A 21,423-nucleotide genomic window follows, 5' to 3' on the forward strand; every position below is an offset into this window, starting at 1 on the left:
GTTCAGGACTTTTTTTTTTTTTTTCGCATGTCCACAAGATATATACCAAAAGAAGGGGTTTGGTGGAGTTCAATGAAATTTTGTGGATATGTTGGTCATGGGTTTAGAAAGAGCTGATTAACACTTCGTGATGATCTGAACTGTCTGATATAGGCGCTGACGAAGGTGTGTGATCTCTGTGTGCTGTCTCCTACTGTCCACTTGTACTGAGGGTGATAGACGAGTTTAACCCTTTCAACACGATAACTTGTTCTGAGCTCTGTTTTGTGATGTCTCCAGATGGCGTTATTCAGTTCGAGATTTCACGAACTGCGGGGATTATACAAAGCCGTACTTAGCCCCACTACTTCAAAACATCTTCCCTGAGCTGAATGATCATGTCTGGTGGTGACAATACAGAAAATATCACCGTACTGAAGGGGCTCAAGGCATGATTATCACCATGACTGGAACTACGGGAAGGGGACCGGCAATTACTGTTAACGATCTTGCTGGTAGGAGACAACGAAGCAGGACGTGCATGTCACAGGAAAAGGAACCAAGCATTTAATGATGCTATAATTATTGTTTTATGATTCTGCGAGTGACAGATATCTTTAAATTCAGGGATATTTGAAAGGATGGTATTAAGGATTTTGACTCTGACGAAGATGGTAAATTTTAAAAGTGTGGATATAGAAAAGGTTGGAATAAAAGGATGCAGTACTTATTGTTTAACGACACAGGATGACAGATAATTAAGGCAAGGGTATCGGTAGAGAAGAAACTAAGTACTGTATAAATACTGAATTCTGATTACGAACGACTGTTGATTTCGTGGTCCTGTTATTGAATAAGGATAATTCGATAATTCAACTTTTTTTCCCCATAAAGGCTGCCGTACTGACATTCTCTTTACAACGACATCCATCAGCAAAGCAGCGAGATGAATATTTTATATAAACCTGCAATACGGCCAGTCTCCATAGTTTGAAAGAGAGAGAGAGAGAGAGAGAGAGAGAGAGAGAGAGAGAGAGAGAGAGAGAGAGAACGGAGGTGCCCGAGAATTAATTTTGTGAGAATCTGTGACGTGACAGTTCTCTGCAGTTCACAGCAAAGGAAATGAGAAATAAGAGGAGAAGGGAGAATGAGATTCTATACAATCCTGTAACACGGCCACTCCTAGCAGTTCGTATAAAAAATTAAATGAGTATGAAGACAAGGATGGATCTCCGTAAATGAGTTGTAAATAAATCCATAACATAGCTATCATTTGCAATTCGGAACACAGGAAATGGGAAAGAAACGGACGTGAGTGTAAATGAGCCCTGTATGCGTCTCTATGTCGGCTCTTATTTTGCAGTTCATTTAGCTACTGAAACGGGAAAAAGACGGGGGCAGCAAAGAATGAGGAAGAGGGATACCCGTAAAAACATCGAGTTTCCACGGAGGAGTGAGCTGGTGAGAAAGAAACATGAAAGAAGAGAGTACGTGAGAAGATGGCGAGGAAAGGGAAAGGTCAGGAACAGGCCCAGGTGCAGGTGGCATCCCCCTAAATTATGGATGAGCTTCCCCCCAAAAATATTCTCTCAGTCTAAGAGCGCGTCACACCAAATGCTTGCTGGCGTGGGCGGATGCGGGCTAAAGTTTTGAATTACTAAGACCCATTCAATTGGCCCCACCGGACGAGGGAGGGTGAGGTGGGGAATTTTTATGGGTCACAGTAATACAGAACTCCATCCACGCCAGCAAGCGTTTGGTGTGGACGAAATCTGAGACGATTTCCTCCAGGGTACTATTACATCATTTATATATTCATTTTTATCTAACTAAATTATTTCTTACTCTCGAACGACTGCTTCAGTTATTGTTAATTTGAGTGCGCGTCCTCGAACGCGTGATGATAACACAGCTAGACGTGAATGCAGCAGTATTTGGACAGGTGTATGCCAACTTGTTCCATTGCAGGTTCGAACTTACTGGCAACAGAGGTGATGCGATAAGTGTGTCCATACGAGGCACCTGAGACTTCATCATGCTGCTGCTAACATCATCTGAACGCTCCTGTTCCCAGCATGCTTGCAGCTTGTTCTTTACTGTGTTGTTTACATATTTCCAGCACCTGTTCCAGCACGCGTGTGGACACGCACTAATGCTTATTTGTTCATTATTTATTGAACGAGATATTCTCTTAGGTTCCTCTGTGGTAGGTCTCCATATTATAATTGCAAATCATACTAGATAGATAGATAAATAGATAGATAGAGAGACAGATAGAAGCAGGAAGTCAAATGATGAGAAGGTGTTGTGTTTGCGAGAAGCGAGCAGCGCTAAACGCTTACACGGAGGAAAGCTGACGACAGCGGCCAGTAAGGAGATGATGCAGTTAGCTGTCAGCAGTCCTCTCGTGAGAAAGTTCTGTTGCCATGAGGAACATACGTGACACACACACCCTACTACACGAGATGTTAGGAAAGAGAGTGGAGAAGGAGACAAGCGACCCTAGAGAGAGGTCGAGACGGAGATTAGCCTTAGAACAGAGAGAGAGAGAGAGAGAGAGAGATAGCGAGACAGGGAGGTAGCTACCCAGGACTTATACTATTATACCTGTTTAATATTTCCAAGACAAATAAAAATAGTCCCATAAAAAAAAAAAGACGGAGATTAGCCTTAGAACAGAGAGAGAGAGAGAGATAGCGAGACAGGGAGGTAGCTACCCAGGACTTATACTATTATACCTGTTTAATATTTCCAAGACAAATAAAAATAGTCCCATACTATTCTTTACCTCTCCCGTCACTACATGACATCTGGTGGGGAAACTACTACAAGATATAAAAGCCGCTCGACCACAAGTCTAAAATATACTTCTCTACAAGTAACTACAAAGTCTTTATGACATTTGGTAGCAGCGAACGTATACGAACCTCGTCTACGAATCAACATTAAATTCCTACAAAATATCAAGATTGACAACAACCAACAATATCAGCTCCTGCCCCCTCCGTCTCCCAGATCATTACGCTGATGCAGAGGTCAAGAGATCACTCGACGCCTTGCACGTAGCTTAACGACAAACCAGCAAATCTGCGGACATCGTCTCCGAATTAAAAGCAAATTTCGACAAAAGCAACCGAGACTACAAGATTAGCTTCAGTTCTACAAAGTCTACAGCCATCTACAATCAACTACAGCCATCTACAATCAACTACAATTAACAACTCTACGTCGTCTGTATAATCTTCTACGCGCACCTACAAGAAGCGGCAGTCTTCATCCCACAACGAGTAAATCACTAGAAAAAAGGACCAAGAATACATCAAGAAAGAAAGAAAACAAACAAACAAACAAACGAAGAGTGAGAGACGACTCACAACTCATAACCACCACTCCCTTCCGCCTGCTGACCCAGAGGTCAATGCACGCAGCAAAACACCAAGTCCATATTTACAACTCATCTTACTCACTCGTCTTCACTCAAGTTACTCATCGCTACTCATTCACTCACCACAGCTACCAGTGTGGGAAGCCGACGTCACCATGTGCTGAGACGACAACACGCCAATCAACCCGCAAAGGACAACGCTATCACCACGTGCAACACCACTCACACCATTTCTCACCACGGTAAAAAATTAGTGAGTTACATAGTTACTTCATTCATACAATACACAGTGATAGACAATAAGCTTCTGCACAAACATATAAAACGTGTTGTATAGTTACAGCTTAAATACACATACTTACTTCAATTATCTGCATAACTCAAACACTAAATAATCACCAACAATAAATATTCTACACTGTATATATTCATTCATTTATTATAACATTTATTTACTACCAACGAGTGTTACCATTTATACCTACATAAAATACGTGTTTCATATATACAACTATACATTAGTACATCTACAAGTAATAAAGAAAATACACCATCACAGTTACTCAGTGAGCGATTAAAAGAACTGTATTAAACATTTATTAATTAAAGCTACCTAGTGGAAACATATAAATTAAGTTACAAGGTAAACTAGAGAAAAGAAAAAAATGGCCAACACAAATGCCGTTAGCAAGAGTGAACATCTTCAACACAATCGTGAAGACAATGATTTCCACACAGTGCTGACACACATATTACTCACGAGAGGTACAGGTGAACAAGTCAGTGTGTATAGTTAATACTGTATATATGTATATATATTTTTTTATATAAAATAACAAAATATGGGACTATATAATATCATTTTATAGTATCTGTGCAATATAAACTAAACTTTGAAAAAGTATCCCAAGGAAATTAGCCAGTAATTATGTAACCATGAACAACATGGAAAAAAGCGTACACAAGCAAAGAAAAACAAACTATAGAAAAAAAAAAAGAAAAAAAAAGAAGAAAGAAAGAAAGAAAAGTAAGAAAGAAAAAAAGAGAAATAGAGTAAGATCACATAACAAACAAATGAAAATAAGTGTAAGTGTTACTACATAAGTCAAAATACCACGTAAACTACAAACAAAAAAGCAAATTGTTGTCTCCACATACAAGTGGCACGACACATCATCACTATCATCGACCGCAGCATATGTTAGGACTGCAGTTATTACAATTATGTTACTCCATATTATAATTATGTAACGACAAACGATTGCATTATGTTACACTTTGCCAATTATGTAACAGTTGCATTAACAAGATGTAACTTTTATGTAACTTTAACAACAATTATGTACCTACAAACGATATGTAACAATTATGTAACGACAAAACAGTTGCATTAACAAGATGTAACTTTTATGTAACTTTAACTACAATTATAAGGCCAAGACACACATGTAATAGTTGCATTAACAAAATGTAACTACAATTATAAGGCCAACACAATTATGTAGTACCACAATGTTAGTACAATATTATAAGTCATACAATTATAGCACAATTCTATATTACCAGTATCATCATACAAGTTAGGTGAAATATTAGACATTACTAAAGTGATAACTCAAATATGTAATGTATAACCTAGCAGTATTACCATTGCACAATTATATGCGTAATATTACTGAATAATCACTATTTACTATGAATAATATATGTATACAATATTCATACAATTATGTTACTTTACAATATTATGTATTTCACTTAATTAGCTTATAAGTTTATTATAATGTGTATGTAGTATGTATTAATATATTATAACTATTAAATGTCGATGGTACGCCATTTTTGCGCGGCAGAGCAATGTGGTAGGTCTCCATATTATAATTGCAAATCATACTAGATAGATAGATAAATAGATAGATAGAGAGACAGATAGAAGCAGGAAGTCAAATGATGAGAAGGTGTTGTGTTTGCGAGAAGCGAGCAGCGCTAAACGCTTACACGGAGGAAAGCTGACGACAGCGGCCAGTAAGGAGATGATGCAGTTAGCTGTCAGCAGTCCTCTCGTGAGAAAGTTCTGTTGCCATGAGGAACATACGTGACACACACACCCTACTACACGAGATGTTAGGAAAGAGAGTGGAGAAGGAGACAAGCGACCCTAGAGAGAGGTCGAGACGGAGATTAGCCTTAGAACAGAGAGAGAGAGAGAGATAGCGAGACAGGGAGGTAGCTACCCAGGACTTATACTATTATACCTGTTTAATATTTCCAAGACAAATAAAAATAGTCCCATACTATTCTTTACCTCTCCCGTCACTACATGACATCTGGTGGGGAAACTACTACAAGATATAAAAGCCGCTCGACCACAAGTCTAAAATATACTTCTCTACAAGTAACTACAAAGTCTTTATGACACCTCACGTATTATCAATACCCATTTATGTATTCACGTATTATTAAAAAAATCTCAATTAGACGATTGTCTCACTTGCTGATGCGTTTGTTCATTTGTTTACGCTGGATCCAACAAAAAATTCTCACACTGTTCGAAGATTTCGGTTCCTACTAATACTGTATAGCGTTTACTTACTGTCCCTACGAACTAAGTTGAAGGGGTTATGTAATCACCCATGTCTGTCTGTCTGTTTGTGGACAAGGTATCTCTAAAAGTTGTTATCGGATATCAATTAATCTGATGGGTATGTGGGCAGATGGTCAAGGAAGAGTTGACTATATGTTGTGGTGGATTTGGGTCCGGATGCAGGAATAAATAAATTTCATTGGCAGCGGTATGCGATCTCTAAGATTAGGTAACAGGGCAGAGTACAACCTTAGAATTTATTGACTATGTATTCGTCTGGTAAGAAACAGGAATTGAAGCAGTAAATCTCTAGTATTAATGGCACTAGTGGAGGTATGCGCTCTCTGAGTGCTTCCTGGCTTACTCATGAGTAACTTCTTCCTTCTCGTGAACTTTAGATATAAACTCTCCTAATTTCAAGATAAGGCTGACTTTTAAGTTCACTTGACTGCGTAGGCGACACTTCAGTATCTTTTTAAACATGTATAAAAAGGATGACGTCACGCTTTAATTTCACTTCAGAGACAAGACCATCGAAGCTCTCATGCCATTCCCTCCTGTCATCACAAAAGTCAGCCGACATCACCACCTCTGCAAAAACCCTGAACTTTACCGAGCAAGCAGTGAAAAATAAGAATATAAAAGTTTTCAGATTATCCAGGGTCTCTCTCTCTTCTCTCTCTCTCTCTCTCTCAGAACAGGAATATAGAGATTTTCAAACAGTCTAGGTGTTCTTCTATCTCTCTTTTCTCCTTTCCTCTCCTCCCTCTCCTTCCTCCACTTTTCCTCCTCCCCCCCTCTCTCTCTCTCCCTCTCTCTCTTTCTAAGCAGCTACAATGAAATTATTTTACCAGGATCCAAAGAGAATTCAAGGCTTTTTGGATGAGGGGGCAAATCTATGGGCTGCCAGGTCAGTCAGTCACGCCCTTAGGATTCTCACAGGCCAGATGCTACATTACAGCGAAGCCCCGTATGATGCTTCACTTTAGTTCCTCAAAATGCTTCACTTTAATTACTTAAGGATGCTTCATTTTTATTACCTAAGGATGCTTCACTTTACATACCTAAGGATGCTTCACTTACCTAAATAAGCTTCACTTTACTAAGGATACATCACTTTACTTACCCAAGTATGCTTCACTTAACTATAGATATGTCACTTTACTTACCTAAAGATGCTTCACTTTAGTCCTCAAGATGCTTCACTTTACTTACCTATGGATGCATCACTCTACTTCTCTAAAAATGCTTCACTTTTCTTACCTAAGGATGCTTCACCTTACGTCCCCAAGATGCTTCACTTTACATACCTATGGACTTTTACAGGCAAGGTGCTTCACTCTAGCTAAATCCCATATAGTACTTCACTTTAGCGAGGCCCCACATCAACTCACATGCATCTGGTACTTCTGAAGCTGCCCTGATGTTTGTTAGCTTGCAGTTCAAGTCAAAAATTTTCCTGTAACCCCCATGAATTAGCGTAGATCTTTTGTAATTTGTTCGTCCTAGTTTCATTATTAAGCTTTTGCAAAGGCCTCTTGTACTGAACGGGTTAATGAAGTCAATATTTATTTCCTCCTCTGTTCGAGAAGTTTTTCCCACGTTGAACAAATTACCTGGCAATAACACGGACATAAAACGACGCGATCGCTTTGAAGTTCCCTTTTTTATTTAGAAAACTAAGAAATATGGGATGGAAGGCTATTAAAAATTCTTCCAGGAAAAATGTAAAAACCAAAGCAAAAAATTCAAGACCGCTAATATCAAGATGCCTGGACACACTGCGTTTTAAAGACTGGAGGTCATAGGCAGAGTGAAATATAGAGTAAAGTAAACAGTTCCAGAGTTGATTGGTTGCACATCTGAAAGAGTGGGAGTATCGGTTGGTTCTTACATCAGGGAGAATGAAAAGGGGCGAAAGTGCGTTGCTAGAAAAGGTGCTAATTATTCAAGCAGGTATCACACGATCTTATTTCAACTTAATAAGAGTCTACTAGCAGTAAAGGGGATGGTGAGAGATTTATTTAACCCCTCAAGTTCAAATAATCTCTCCAAACTGAATAAAAATTGCCTTGTGAGAGCCAAAATAATTCTATATGACCGTAAGCGGAGTAAAAAAGTTAAGGTGGTAGCAAACGTTAAGAAAAATGCCCTGAGGTGGTTTGGCCATGAGAAGAGGATAGACCATGAGAGACTTCAGGTAAATGTGCATATGAGTTACCCGGAGGAAGGCACCGAAGATGAGTCGGAGGGATCAGGTGGCGAGACATATAACAGAAGGGTGCGTGACTTGAAGAAAGAGGCAGCCACATGGTAATGGACAGAGCGATATGGAGGCGATTTGCTTGAGTCCACCCCTTACTGGGAATCAAGTGTCTGGGTATAGATACTGTAGGCAGACAGATGGACAGCTATAATAGGGAGAATAAATCGATGAGAAAAAAGTGCAGCTGAGATGTAGGGGACGAGTAGGGTGTGTTTGATTCGCGGCAGCTGATTGGCCGCCGATGATGTCTTTCTATAACTCTTCATATTTTAGGACATGTATATTTATAATTGTAAACTGTTTGCAAGATAAAGAGCCATTATAAATATGGAATAATTTCCGAAGCTAAAGAGGTCAAAATTAGCTTTAAAAGTTTACTGTTATCAAAGATAAAGCTGATTATAAAGTTTCATAAAACGATGAGTGACGTTTGAAGTACATTATTCACCCACCGTGTACACCCACGGCCGCATGTTGCACTGCATCCACCCACGGTGTACACCTACGTCCGCATGTTGCACTACAGTGCATGCCTGCATTCAATGACATCATCGGCGGCGAATCAAACACACCCTACATGCCTCATACATCTCAGGTGCACAGGCCAATCAAATAGACTATAGTATCAAATAATGTGTAATAATAAATCGCCAAAGGAAGAGGTACCACGAAGCCTTCAGTACCAATGGGAATATGACTCTCAGAACCAGTCGAAAACTTGCCCCTCCACCTCTTTCAAATGTTTGGAACCTAATATAAATTTCCTCCTTTTACCGAGCTGGCGGAGAAGTATTGGAGAGTTTATCTTCCTCAGCCTCCCAGACTCCCCCTCCTCAATACACACACACACACACACACACACACACACACACTTCTTCCCTCACATACTTTAAAACTATTCACACACTCCGTAGGTCTGTTTAACTTTAGATCCAGTGGTTCACAAAAACGCTCAGCAACGCAACAATTACCCCGCATCTTTTGGAAATTCTTTAAAGCAACAGGAAAAGTAAAAAAAAAAAAAGTGAGTAAATTGGTTTTGTTACAATGGCAAATCAATGAAGTTCTCCGCAAAATCATGATCAGTGTTCTTGAAAATATAAGAAAGGTTTGTTTTAGTGGCCAGCGCGTAACCCTATTCATCCCTTCTCCTCGTGAATGGAAACGGGTTCTAAATGCACCTTACAAAGACGGAATTCCAGACAATGTACAATAATTATTTGTAGATTAGTGTTTCTTTTTCACAGACTGATGAATTATGTGCTATTGTCCATTTGTTGGAGTTTTTTCACCAGGATACTCAATGCACAACTTTTGACAGATGTCATGTCCTTCAGGGTCCATGACTTCCCTGGAAAACACTGCTTGGACTAAACAAAAAAAAACTGTTCAACTGTTCGTGACTATGGGTTGCGGTGTCCACGATTTGTTCTTTGATCCCAACCGCCCAACTCTGTCTGTCAAAAGTTTGTAGGGGAACTGACGCCGATGTATTTGGCGGAAAAATTACAAGTCGCTGGATGAGCCAAGTTTTTTTAGACGTAACGATGGCCTCACTTCCCTCTCTTGTCACCGCTTCTCCCCCTTCCCTCTCCCCTCACCGCTCATTATTCAGTCTCCCCTCACTTGTTCTCCTCCTTCCTTTTCCCCTCACCACTTCTCCCCCTTCCCTCTCCCCACACCGTTCTTCCTCCTTCATTCTATCCTCATCGCTCCCCATCTTTCTTTCTCTCCCTTCATCGCTCTTTCTCTTTGTCTTTCCCATCAACATTCCTCTTCTTTCCCTCTCCTCTAACCGTTCCACTCTCTTCCACTTCCCCTCACCACTCACCCTTCCCTCTCCCCTCAGCTCTAGTCCCCTTCCCTCCCCCTTCACTTCCCATCGCTGATCCCTCTCCCATCACCGCCTCTCCACAACAAGGGAGCTAATTCTTTCACAGGCAAAAATTATGAACAGGCAAACCGAAATCTCACTTTTTCCGTCCATCTTTCGTCTTCCTATACCCTTGTTCTATCTTCCTCTCCTCCCCTTCCCCCAGCCCTCCCCTTCCCCTTCACTTCCTCTTCTTCTCCTCCCTCTGCCTTCCTGTTCTCTCCCACTTCCCCTTCCCGAATATTCTCCAAGGCAACAGGTTTGAGTCTCTCTCTCTGTCTCTCTCTCTCTCTCTCTCTCTCTCATCCCCGTAACAAGAAGTAAGGCTGATAAAACTTGACAAACTTCACCCACAATAAAGTTGCCAACGAGATTAAATTAAGTTAGGAGGACTTTGGCGGCCACAGAAGTTTTGGTGGAGGTAAGATAGTGGTGGTGGAGGATGCAATGAAGTTATTAGGGACTGTTTTGGTTAATGTAGTGGTACTGGGTCTTGTTTAACTCTTTTACTACGAGATAAAGTGGAGCCTACTATAGTCCCCTTGTAACTGGGTGGAGAGACGCAAATGCGAGGATCATTCCAGGAACCAATCCTCCTCACTATTTCCCGGCTGTAGTGGGACGCTGTCAGCCGCAAGGAAACACCTGGTTCACTACACGGGACAACCCTGCAGGGGCCGTTGCTTACGTGCGATTGAGTCAGTTCGGCCAGACAGACTGGGGCTGATCAATAACGACAATAGCTACAATCATATGGTGCTGGAGAGGGATGCCTTAACGTGGTGGCACCGATATAATTGGGCGGTGGGGTTGCCTGGTTATAAATATGTCCATTAATTTCTACCTATCCCCCGAAAGTAGGATGAACTACTGCCTGCAGTCCACCAGGTTCACCTTCATATGAGCCTGAGGTTACTTCTGTTATACCCGGTACTTCTTTTTATGTAAGGAAGAAGGAACCAAAGGCCAGACGTCAGCAAGATTGTTCCCTCCAAGAAAAAAAAAAAACGGGATAACAGAGAGGCAAATTCAAGACCTGTTCATTCCGGGGTGCCTGGACACACTGCGTTTGAAAGACTGGAGGTCATAGACAGTAGGAAATGCAGACAGAGGAAGACAGTTCCAAAGGTGACTTGTTCCATAAATGAAGGACTGGGAGTAACGGTTAACTTTTGCATTAGAGAGTTGGGCCGAAAAAGGATGAGAGTTTGTTGCTTGACGGGTGCACGTGGAAGGATGCAAGCAGACATTCAACACCTCTGTTTGGAAAAAATCTGAATAAAACCGTCAGGGGTTACCGAGAAAACGTTTTAAAAGGATGTCCTCTGACTGTTGGGGCTAAGAGTTAAGTGGAGATAGGTTAGTTATGGAGGTGGAAGTAGTGTATGTGCTAAGAAGTATATTGGTTGTCGTGGTTTCGAAAAATTTTGCAGTTTTGCTGAAGGTACCTGTGTTGGTGGATGTAAGTAACTGGTGTTTGAGGGATTATACTTCCTGGTCCGTGTTCTCGCCGTTTAAGGACGCTTCCTAACACCTCGTCCTTACCGATTTATTTACGGATATAGCCGGTCAACTTCCTTTTGTACGCTATTTACGCCGGTATGGCCATATTAGAAGAATGTACGGAGCACAGAATAGGTCACTAAGGTATAATAAGCAAAATAAATCGCTTAGGAAAAGGTGTTAGAGAGCTTCCTTACCCTGTGAGAATACTGGCCATTGTTACAGAGGTAAGGACAGTTTTCATTATTGGAACTCGAGTAATTGTGGCGGTAAATGCAGCGAGTTTGGCAAGAATTTATGAGTTAATTGAACGGCAGTGAATATTTAAGAACCAACATTTTTCAGAGTGGCAATGAATACTCAATAACCAGCCTTTTTAGAGGGCAATGAATATTCAATACCCAACATTTACAGAGCAGCACTGGAAATTCAATATTCAGCATTTTATAGTGTTGCAGTGAAAATTCAATATCCAGCACTTTATAGAGTGGCACTGACAATTCAATACCCAGCATTTTATAGAGTGGCACTGACAATTCAATACCCAGCATTTTATAGAGTGGCACTGACAATTCAATACCCAGCATTTTATAGAGTGGCACTGACAATTCAATACCCAGCATTTTATAGAGTGGCACTGACAATTCAATACCCAGCATTTACAAACACTGAAAATTCAATACCCAGGATTTTACAGAGTGGCACTAAAAATTCCATAACTAGCATTTATTTCACCATTCTACTATTTATTTATTTATCTCAGGCGTGTCCTTCCTCTGCCCTCTGGACTAAAAAATATGATATCAAGGATTAAAGAGTCCTGTGACGACCGTGAGATCCATTTAAAGTTTTCTTGGGGTAAAAACTGCTTCGGAAGTTGTGTCGAGAGGGAGAGGAGGGGGAGGTAAAGGGGTAAGGGGAGACGAGAGGGGGAGAGGGAGGGGGGAGGTAAAGAGGTAAGGAGAGACCAGGAAGAGGGAGAGGGGTCAGGAGAAATGGGGGGAGGGGAGGGATTAAAGGAGATAAAGGAGAGTGGAAGACGTGATGAAAGTTAGGAAGGAGAGGGAGGGATGATACTGTACAGGGATGTGGGAAGGGGGAGATGAAGAGGTAGGGAAAGGTGAGGAGGAAAGAGGGCGAGGGAGAGAGGAGGAGGAGAAGGAGGAGAGACGGGGAGAGAGGGGAGGAGAGGAAGAGGTGAAGAGAAGGAAGAAGGGGAAAGGGAGGGGAGAGGCGAGGAGAGATAGGGAGAGGAGACGGGGAACAGGTGAAAAGAAAAAGGAATGCAGGGAAGGGGAGAGGAGAGATGTATTTATTGAGGACGGTGGGTATTACTGCTCAAGTGGTGACATGTGAAGACGTGTATTGCCATCTGTAGGACCTAGTAGGACTGTTGGGCCTTGAGAACGGATTGTGTAGTCTATGCCCAGAGTCAAATGGGCCTAAATTAAAACACACACACACACACACACACACACACACACACACACACACACACACACACACACACACACAATATCATCTGGGAGCCCCGGGTGTAAAATGATGTGTCGATGTTAAATTTACACGACCTGTCTCTCATGGGCTCTTTTCTAACCCTTTAAAAGATCATTCCAGTTTCTACTAGTGCTTGCTTCGGATAGATCAATTTTTCTCCTGTATTCTCGTCAGACTTTGGGAACCTCACTATGTCTGTTTCTACAATTCTTTATTTCTTTGCCCTAACTTTGTTCTTAGTCTTAGATTTTTCCTCAACTTCTGGGCATACAAGGTGATAGTGAAACATTCAAGGTGGGGCGCTGCATACAAGAGAGTGGGAGTTAGCAGGTCGTGTGTGTGTGTGTGTGTGTGTGTGTGTGTGTGTGTGTGTGTGTGTGTGTGTGTGTGTGTGTGTGTGTGTGTGTGTGTGTGTGTGTGTGTGTGTGTGTGTGTGTGTGTGTGTGTGTGTGTTTAAATCATATGGGGACACTGAAAATAGTATAAATGACAAAAACGCAAAGAAGTTGGACATGGTAGGGACAGAACACGTACTGATAATCTCGTGTCCCTAGTTTGACAGTCCCCGTGAGTGTAAAGCATCTATTGACTGCAAATATACCAGCATTCTTAAAACATGCATAATCTTTTTCTCTTCTTTCCATTTCTTTATCACGCGGTCTTGTCTTTCCTCTTCCTCCTCCTTCTCCTTCTCCTCTACCTCGTCTCCTCTCCTCTCCTCTTCCTCCTCCATAAACCAACCTCTCGCCCCTTTGAATATTTCCTCCCTCCTTCCATTTGCTGAGCTAGATTTTGATAGTGATTGAGTACTGGGAGATGTGGAACCTTACATATCAGTCTCTCTCTCTCTCACACACACACACACACACACACACACACACACACACACACGAGAGAGAGAGAGAGAGAGAGAGAGAGAGAGAGAGAGAGAGGATAGTTTCTAAAAGCTGAGTGCCAATCTTACGTCCTCTGAATATTAAATCTTTTTCCATTTACTGGACTGATTTTTTTTTTTTACAGAAGAAGACAACGTGAAACATTTTAGATTTTTACGTCCCCTTCCCTTTGTCTGTCCTTTCTACCGTCCAGCATGAAACACGGTGTGCATCCACGAATTCTCTTTTACACACACACACACACACACACACACACACACACACACACACACACACACACACACACACACACACACGCGCGCACACACACACACGCACACACAAACGTCAACCCCTCAAAAGTCATCTGTCTCGATTCTAAACTGAGAATGTCCGCTAACGACCACCCAATATTTGCGTGGGTAAAGCCCTTTCATGAACGTTAGTACATACATAAATATAAACATACATACATCTATACATACATACATAAATAAATACATACATACACTGTTTATATATATTAACTACTGGTTTAATAATATCGTACTATAACGCACTGTCACCTGTGTTTGGCACGCACCCACTTCGCCTCCGTAGGGTGAGCTCGCGCCCCACACTGATGACAGTGCTTTACGATGTCACTCATACATACATACATACTTGCAAACATACATGTCTATATACACACATACGAAAACAAAAAAAACTTCTCCTCAATAGTATAGGTGGTGATAGAGACGAGTTCAAGTGTTCAAGTTATATGTACAGGGAAGGACATAGGAAGGGATTTGTACCTTTAAATAAACTTGATAGCTGACGGATTGACTCTCTGGTAGGCGTTTGTGAAGTGCAGACACAGAAAAGCATGATAACTAACTAACTATATAAATAAAATGAATAAAGTCCACACGGTTAGGCTTGTGATGTGCGGCCATGAGTGCAGGAACAAATGATTTACTGTATACTATAAATACTTTTGTGGCCCATTTCAGTAGGTATGTTGTTGATAGGTCTCCCATTTCCGTATTTCCTTGTCTTTGCATCCTATATCACCCCATCTTTAGCCGAGAAAAAGGTGGTGATTGGATTGTGATGATGATGATGACCATGATGACTGTGATGATGTTGATAGTGATGATGGCGATAATGATGATGATGATGATGATAATGATGATGGTGACAGTGATGATAATGATGATTACTTAGGATGATAATGATTTGATGATGATGATGATGATAATAATGAAGATGATGATGATGGCAGGAAATAATAATAGAAAAATTGGGTATCGAATTGCACGGGCGATTTCACTTAAGCAGAACCAACAATACTTAAGTTATTTTATAGCGTCACAAGTAACCACGTCTCTCCTCCGTAGCAAGAGTTTCTTCAGTGTCTTCCTGAGTAACATAACACTGGGTTGCTTCAAGATATCACAGTCGTTGATCTGAATAAGTACAACAATCGCAGCAACAATTATAACTATCCTATAACAACAACTATAACTATAACAACAACTATAGTCACTGGGCCTAACTCACTGTAATACAAAGTCGTGGTTGTGTAATAATCAATGAGCTTAAGTCATGAGATAGGAATGAGTCTCTTTGGTTGCCAGTCAAATTTACCCTTTAGTCATACTGTACCTGGCCATCAACTGAGCTGAAAGGGGTTGCGGATCTTTGTTAGGTGGAAGGAAACATACCACCACCACTGCCAAAACAACAGCACCAACCACCACCTCCACCACCATCACCACCACCATCTCCACCACCACCACAATAGTGAAAACAAAAACAAGCACCACCAACAACAACAACAATAACAAGAAAAATAACAACAACAACAACAAGCACATCACCACCACCACCTCCACCACAAAACCACCATCACCACAGCACCAACAACAGCAACGACAACAACAGCAATCACCAGCACCAAAACATCCCCATCACCACCACCACCATCACCACCACCACCAACAACAATGCCTGTTTCACTAATAATGATGATTGATGATTAGCGAGGCAGGAGGAAGGCTATAATTACACTGCTTGATGTCATAGTGTCTACCCAGTAATTAGGTAATAATTATTCTCATAACAAGAATGCTAATCACTGGTCCAGCCATAATTATAATGCATAATAATTATTTCCAAGACGCTGCTTCATTTACTCTCATATCAGCTGGTAAATTAGCCTTCATCAATGAAAGGCACTTAAATACAGTGCAATGACAACACAACGAAAGAGAAGGGATATAAGTCGTAGTTTTGTGTGTGTGTGTGTGTGTGTGTGTGTGTGTGTGTGTGTGTGTGTGTGTGTGTGTGTGTGTGTGTGTGTGTGTAACTCCCCGCGTCGGCAGGATCACGTGATGGTCGTGATGGTCAGCTTTTATCCACTCGGAAAAGAGCTGAGAACTGGTATGGTCCGATCTAAGGACAAGGCCATCACCTTCACACATGCACACACCCATCTCCTTGCTCCAGGGGGACAGTAACCACCCGCTTCGCCGGTGAAACTTTTCGCACCCCGAAAAGACTGACTGACGAACCGCCGGTTACTGTTCCCCTTGAGCAAAGTGATGGGCGCGTGCGTGTGTGAAGGTCACTGCCTTGCCCTTAGATCGGACTATTCGTATGAGCTCTCAGCTGTGTGTGTGTGTGTGTGTGTGTGTGTGTGTGTGTGTGTGTGTGTGTGTGTGTGTGTGTGTGTGTGTGTGTGTGTGTGTGTGTGTGTGTGTGTTAGTAAACATCTGGAAAATACAGATTAAATGACAGGGAATGATTATGATAAATAGTGGAAATCAGAGAAAGTTTCAGTACAACCTTTGTTACATAATGAAGTGATGTCTGATGTTCACCCACTTGACCTGTCTTCATTTGACTTGACTCACCCGGAGATTATTGACGTGCCACTCAAGTATAGGATGTCCGTAAAGAGTAATGCAGCAACAGAGCACCAAAGCCGTACATGACCTACCAGTAACACAAACACATTATCGTCATCATCATCGTCGTTGTCACAGCCATTACTATCACCATCATCATCATCATTCTCTCTCTCTCTCTCTCTCACACTCAAAATTCGAACTCTTTCAGAACTAAAGTTGAAAGTGTGAATAAAGTAACAAAAAGTCATCGCAGTGAAGGGGTTGAAGAATAATCCTAAAAATAAATCGGTAAGAAAGAGGTGCTACGAAACTAAGAAATGGACAATATAATTCGCTGAGGAAGAGATATAACGAAATTTTCCAAACCAATCCACAGCCTATAGTTAGTATATTTATAAGGAAGATATTGACATGAATGAGGTCATGCTAGGGCAGAGAAGTGATAACATGTGGTCAACTTTTGGTCTTTTGCTTTAACCTGAGAAAGATTACTAACTCCTTCCAGCTCGGTTGATGGCCAAGTGTAGTCAGACTGGTGAGGAGAAATGATTATACTCTTTATATTCTATCCTGGCCTCAAATTGCCACCCCTCTTTCTTGAATGCGCAGTTGTAACAATGACTTGACGGTAGAATAAGACGGTAGTCACGAAAAGGTGCAACAGAAAGGATGTAGAGCTGTAGTAATGCCCTTTTCTGCCACTTAGCTGTCAGAAATATGCTACAAAAGGACGCAAATCTGGCCCAAATCATAGTGAAAATTGAATAGTAACCAAGGAGACTCATTAAAGCTCCATCACTAAATCTTATCGAAATTCACACAACCAAGACTTCAGATTCAAGCTGTGAGAGTCGCCCGGTTCCGTCAGATGAAAGGAAACCGATTATAGGGTAAAGGTGGTAAGCCCGAGATGGACTGAGAAGAGGCAGACCGACAGCCTTCAAAGTATACCATGTCCAGAGAGAGAGAGAGAGAGAGAGAGAGAGAGAGAGAATGACGATGAAGTTATGCCTAAAGCTGCTAATACATGCTGGGCCACGCTACCAGAATCAATTTTAAGCATCCGTCACGAGCCAGGGATGAATCCAAACTCAGACTTTAGGCATCACGGATCAGAAGACGAATGAGGTAACCGCTGGGCCACCGTCGTTCCATCCTCCTTCATACACTAAGAGCTACAATCAATTCTTCTCCGTCTCTATGCCAACAAATACTCAGTACACACACACACACACACACACACACACACACACACACACACACACACACACACTCTTTACGCAGCCCTGAAAATCCCTTCTGGTGACCCTGAACTTTGGCATAAGAATCTAAGGCAATTATTAAACTTGGCTCTGTGATCCCGTCAGAAATTCATCTTAAAGAATCGTAGGTAAAAACAATGACCGAAGTTTGAGGACAGAGGTGTGTGTGTCTGAGAGAGAGAGAGAGAGAGAGAGAGAGAGAGAGAGAGAGAGAGAGAGAGAGAGAGAGAGAGAGAGAGAGAGAGAGAGAGAGAGAGAGAATGTCTTTACCTTTTCCAACCGCAGACTACGAGGAGATTTAGTCCAGCTTCAAAGAACATGATAACATGGCAGTCAAAAACGTTTCACTATAGATCGGTACACTTATAATAGAGGCAATGGTCGTAACAGTGATGGTAAACGATTCCAGGTAGCCTACATGGAGCCAGACATTTCTCCTTCAAGACAGCTGTGAATGTATGGAACAAATTGTCTTCCAATGTAGTAAAGTGGAATAAATATTTGATTTCTATTCCCCTGTTAAATATGTTCACTATTTATATTACATTTCTGAGGAACTGGGTGGCCCAAAAGTCCCCATACATAGGAGTAAATGTGTCTCTTTTCAGGTACCCTTCTTGAATGCCAGATGTGTCTAAACGAGATCACCATGAGTGGGAGAGACGCATTCGTATGTGTTTTCAGTGTAAGGCCAAAAATGTAGCTTATGTTTTTGTATCATAGTGACATTTTTGTTTTTTTCATAGGGATCATCTTTCCCTATGTACAGAGACATTCGGTCCTTACTGTATAAAGCTTTCTACAGCACAACTCATGGCTGACACAAACACAGAACAGTATCGGTATGTACAGCGGCGGACATGAATATCGATACACATCATCACCGTACTTAACGAAACAGTGACTGGTGACTTTCCAAACGCAACAGTGCAATTTTCGGAGACCGTCAAGCTTCTGAAAATATTGTATCAGAGTTTCAAAACAGTATGAGCAAATCGTGGACGATACTATTGTTCGCTGCTGTGTCTAATATTGGCGATGTTATATTCGGAAGACAATGTAGAAACGTTTCATTCATATTTTCCTTTGAAGTGTTCTCCCGTTTTCTTTATATCTCTTCTCTTCATTCCACAGCAGCCCCCACTTTATTACCTCTCTTCTATACTTCCCCCATTCTCCATTACGCTCCCTCCCTCTTCTCCACTCCTCTCCCCGCTTCATTACCTCCCGTATTCCCCCTCCCCCTCAAACCTCCGGAACTCCTTCTTCCACTCCAATACCTCTTCTTCTCTACCTTCTATGCACTTCCCCCATACAGTCATCTTCCTCCTCCTCCTGAATTCCCCCACTCAATGATTTTACTTCCTCCTCCTCTACACTTCCCCTCACTTCAGTACCTACCCTCCTCCTCCTCCACATTACCCCATACTCAATTACCTCTTCCCCCCATCCGCCACAGTGTTCTCCGTCTCACCCCATTACCTCCTGTTCTCCAATTTCACGCCTCCTCATTTCCATTTCATTACCCCCCTCTCCTCTACACTAACCTCCATTCATATCACTACCTCCACCTCCTCCTCCTCCCCTTTACCTCCTTTCCTGTTGTTCTACTTCCTCCTCCAACCTCCTCCTCCTCATCCATACTTTAATTCTTCCTCCTCCAGCCTCATTAAGGAGAAAACTTCAGAGTTCTCAAGGATCTAGTCTGTCTTTCCTTTCTTAGTTGAACCTTTACTCCAAGACGTGTTTCATAGTGTAGTAATGTGTGTGTGTGTGTGTGTGTGTGTGTGTGTGTGTGTGTGTGTGTGTGTGTGTGTGTGTGTGTGTGTGTGTGTGTGTGTGTTGTAGTTCCAGCTTTCACGAACCCTTTCACAACTAAAGGTCCGTTGTAAGTTGAATAAAATCGTCAGGTCGTAAAAAGAATGCGATAAATAAAAAACAGTATCACAGGATTAAATGAAATACACGTCACAGACTACCTAGATCACTGCCACCCCCCGCCCGTGATGTCTTATTACACCTGCGATATCCCCTCCTCTCTCCCGTTCCTGATTCACTTCCTCCCTCAGTTGATTCACGAAAAACAGGGAGAAAATATATGTAATGAAGTCTCTCTCTCTCTCTCTCTAACGATCCCTGTGCACAATATGAAGATCCATTTCTGAGGTGCAGGTCTAAGAATGGCCAAATCCCCAGCTAAAACTTGGGCATGTTGTTATCCACGTAAGCAAGGGAATCTAAGCAGCTACATTTCAAAACAAGAAGCCTCGAGTTACCTAAGCCTCTCCAGAAAAGTTTGAGAGCTGAATCCTTGCTTATAAAACTCCTCGGGCCTGACTGTGAATATTATTGCTTGTTTGTGTATTTATCTTCACTCGCACATCTACCAAGTAACTCACAGTCGAGCTAGAGTGAATAATGATATGAAAAATGAAACCAAAACAAACCTATTAATGATGGTGATTATTAAATGTCATCGAGACTTGGTTATGGGACAGACTGGTTAAGATCTTCTATGAATACAGCTCTAATTCCCACGACCACCTTCCACCTCTCCTCCTCCTCCTATCTTATATTTTCTTTCTCTTTCCCCTGGCCGTTTCCTCTTCCTGTTTTCCCTTTCTCTCCTCCTCCCACATTCCTTCTTCCCTTCCCCTCCTCCCTTGCACCTTTCCATCTCCTCTTTCACATATTTTCTTTCCCTCCCATCCATCCCCCTGACCCTCTTCTCTCTTTCCTCCCTCAGCTTCATCCCTCTCTTCATGTATTTTCTCACTAGACTGGCTACTGAAACAAAGTGTGACATTTTATCGTGACTGCTATATCATGTCTTTTCAAGTCTGGCTGAAGTATGTTACATTGATAAACGATAAGAGACTCTGGTTTAGATAACATTCTTTTTTTTTTTTTGCCCCATACGTTCATTCAGTTTTAACTCATGAAGGTAGAGGCATTACTTTCAGTCATCTTTTATACATACTTTAAAATGCCATATCTTGGAATGAATAATCCTCCATATTTTTTAAAAGGCAACACATTCTGTACATGGTAACGTTCTTCCTTTCCTGAAACCAGCTCCTTCCACTTCCTCCTTTTCTGCTACTTTCCCTTTTCCTGCTTCTTTTCCTTCCCTACTTTCCCTTTTCCTGCTTCTTTGCCTCTCCCCTCTAGCACAGCAGGGGGGTCGCAGCTCCCCACCTCACAGGCCATCAGCAACAAGCAAAACTGACTACACACATACCCAATCAGTCCAAGCATCTCTTACTTAGTTTTATACAGAGTCTGGGGCTTTAATGAACCTG

Source organism: Coenobita brevimanus, chromosome 63 (assembly GCF_032717465.1).
Source record: "Coenobita brevimanus isolate Jiangsu-jjx chromosome 63, ASM3271746v2, whole genome shotgun sequence".
NCBI lineage: Eukaryota > Metazoa > Arthropoda > Malacostraca > Decapoda > Coenobitidae > Coenobita > Coenobita brevimanus.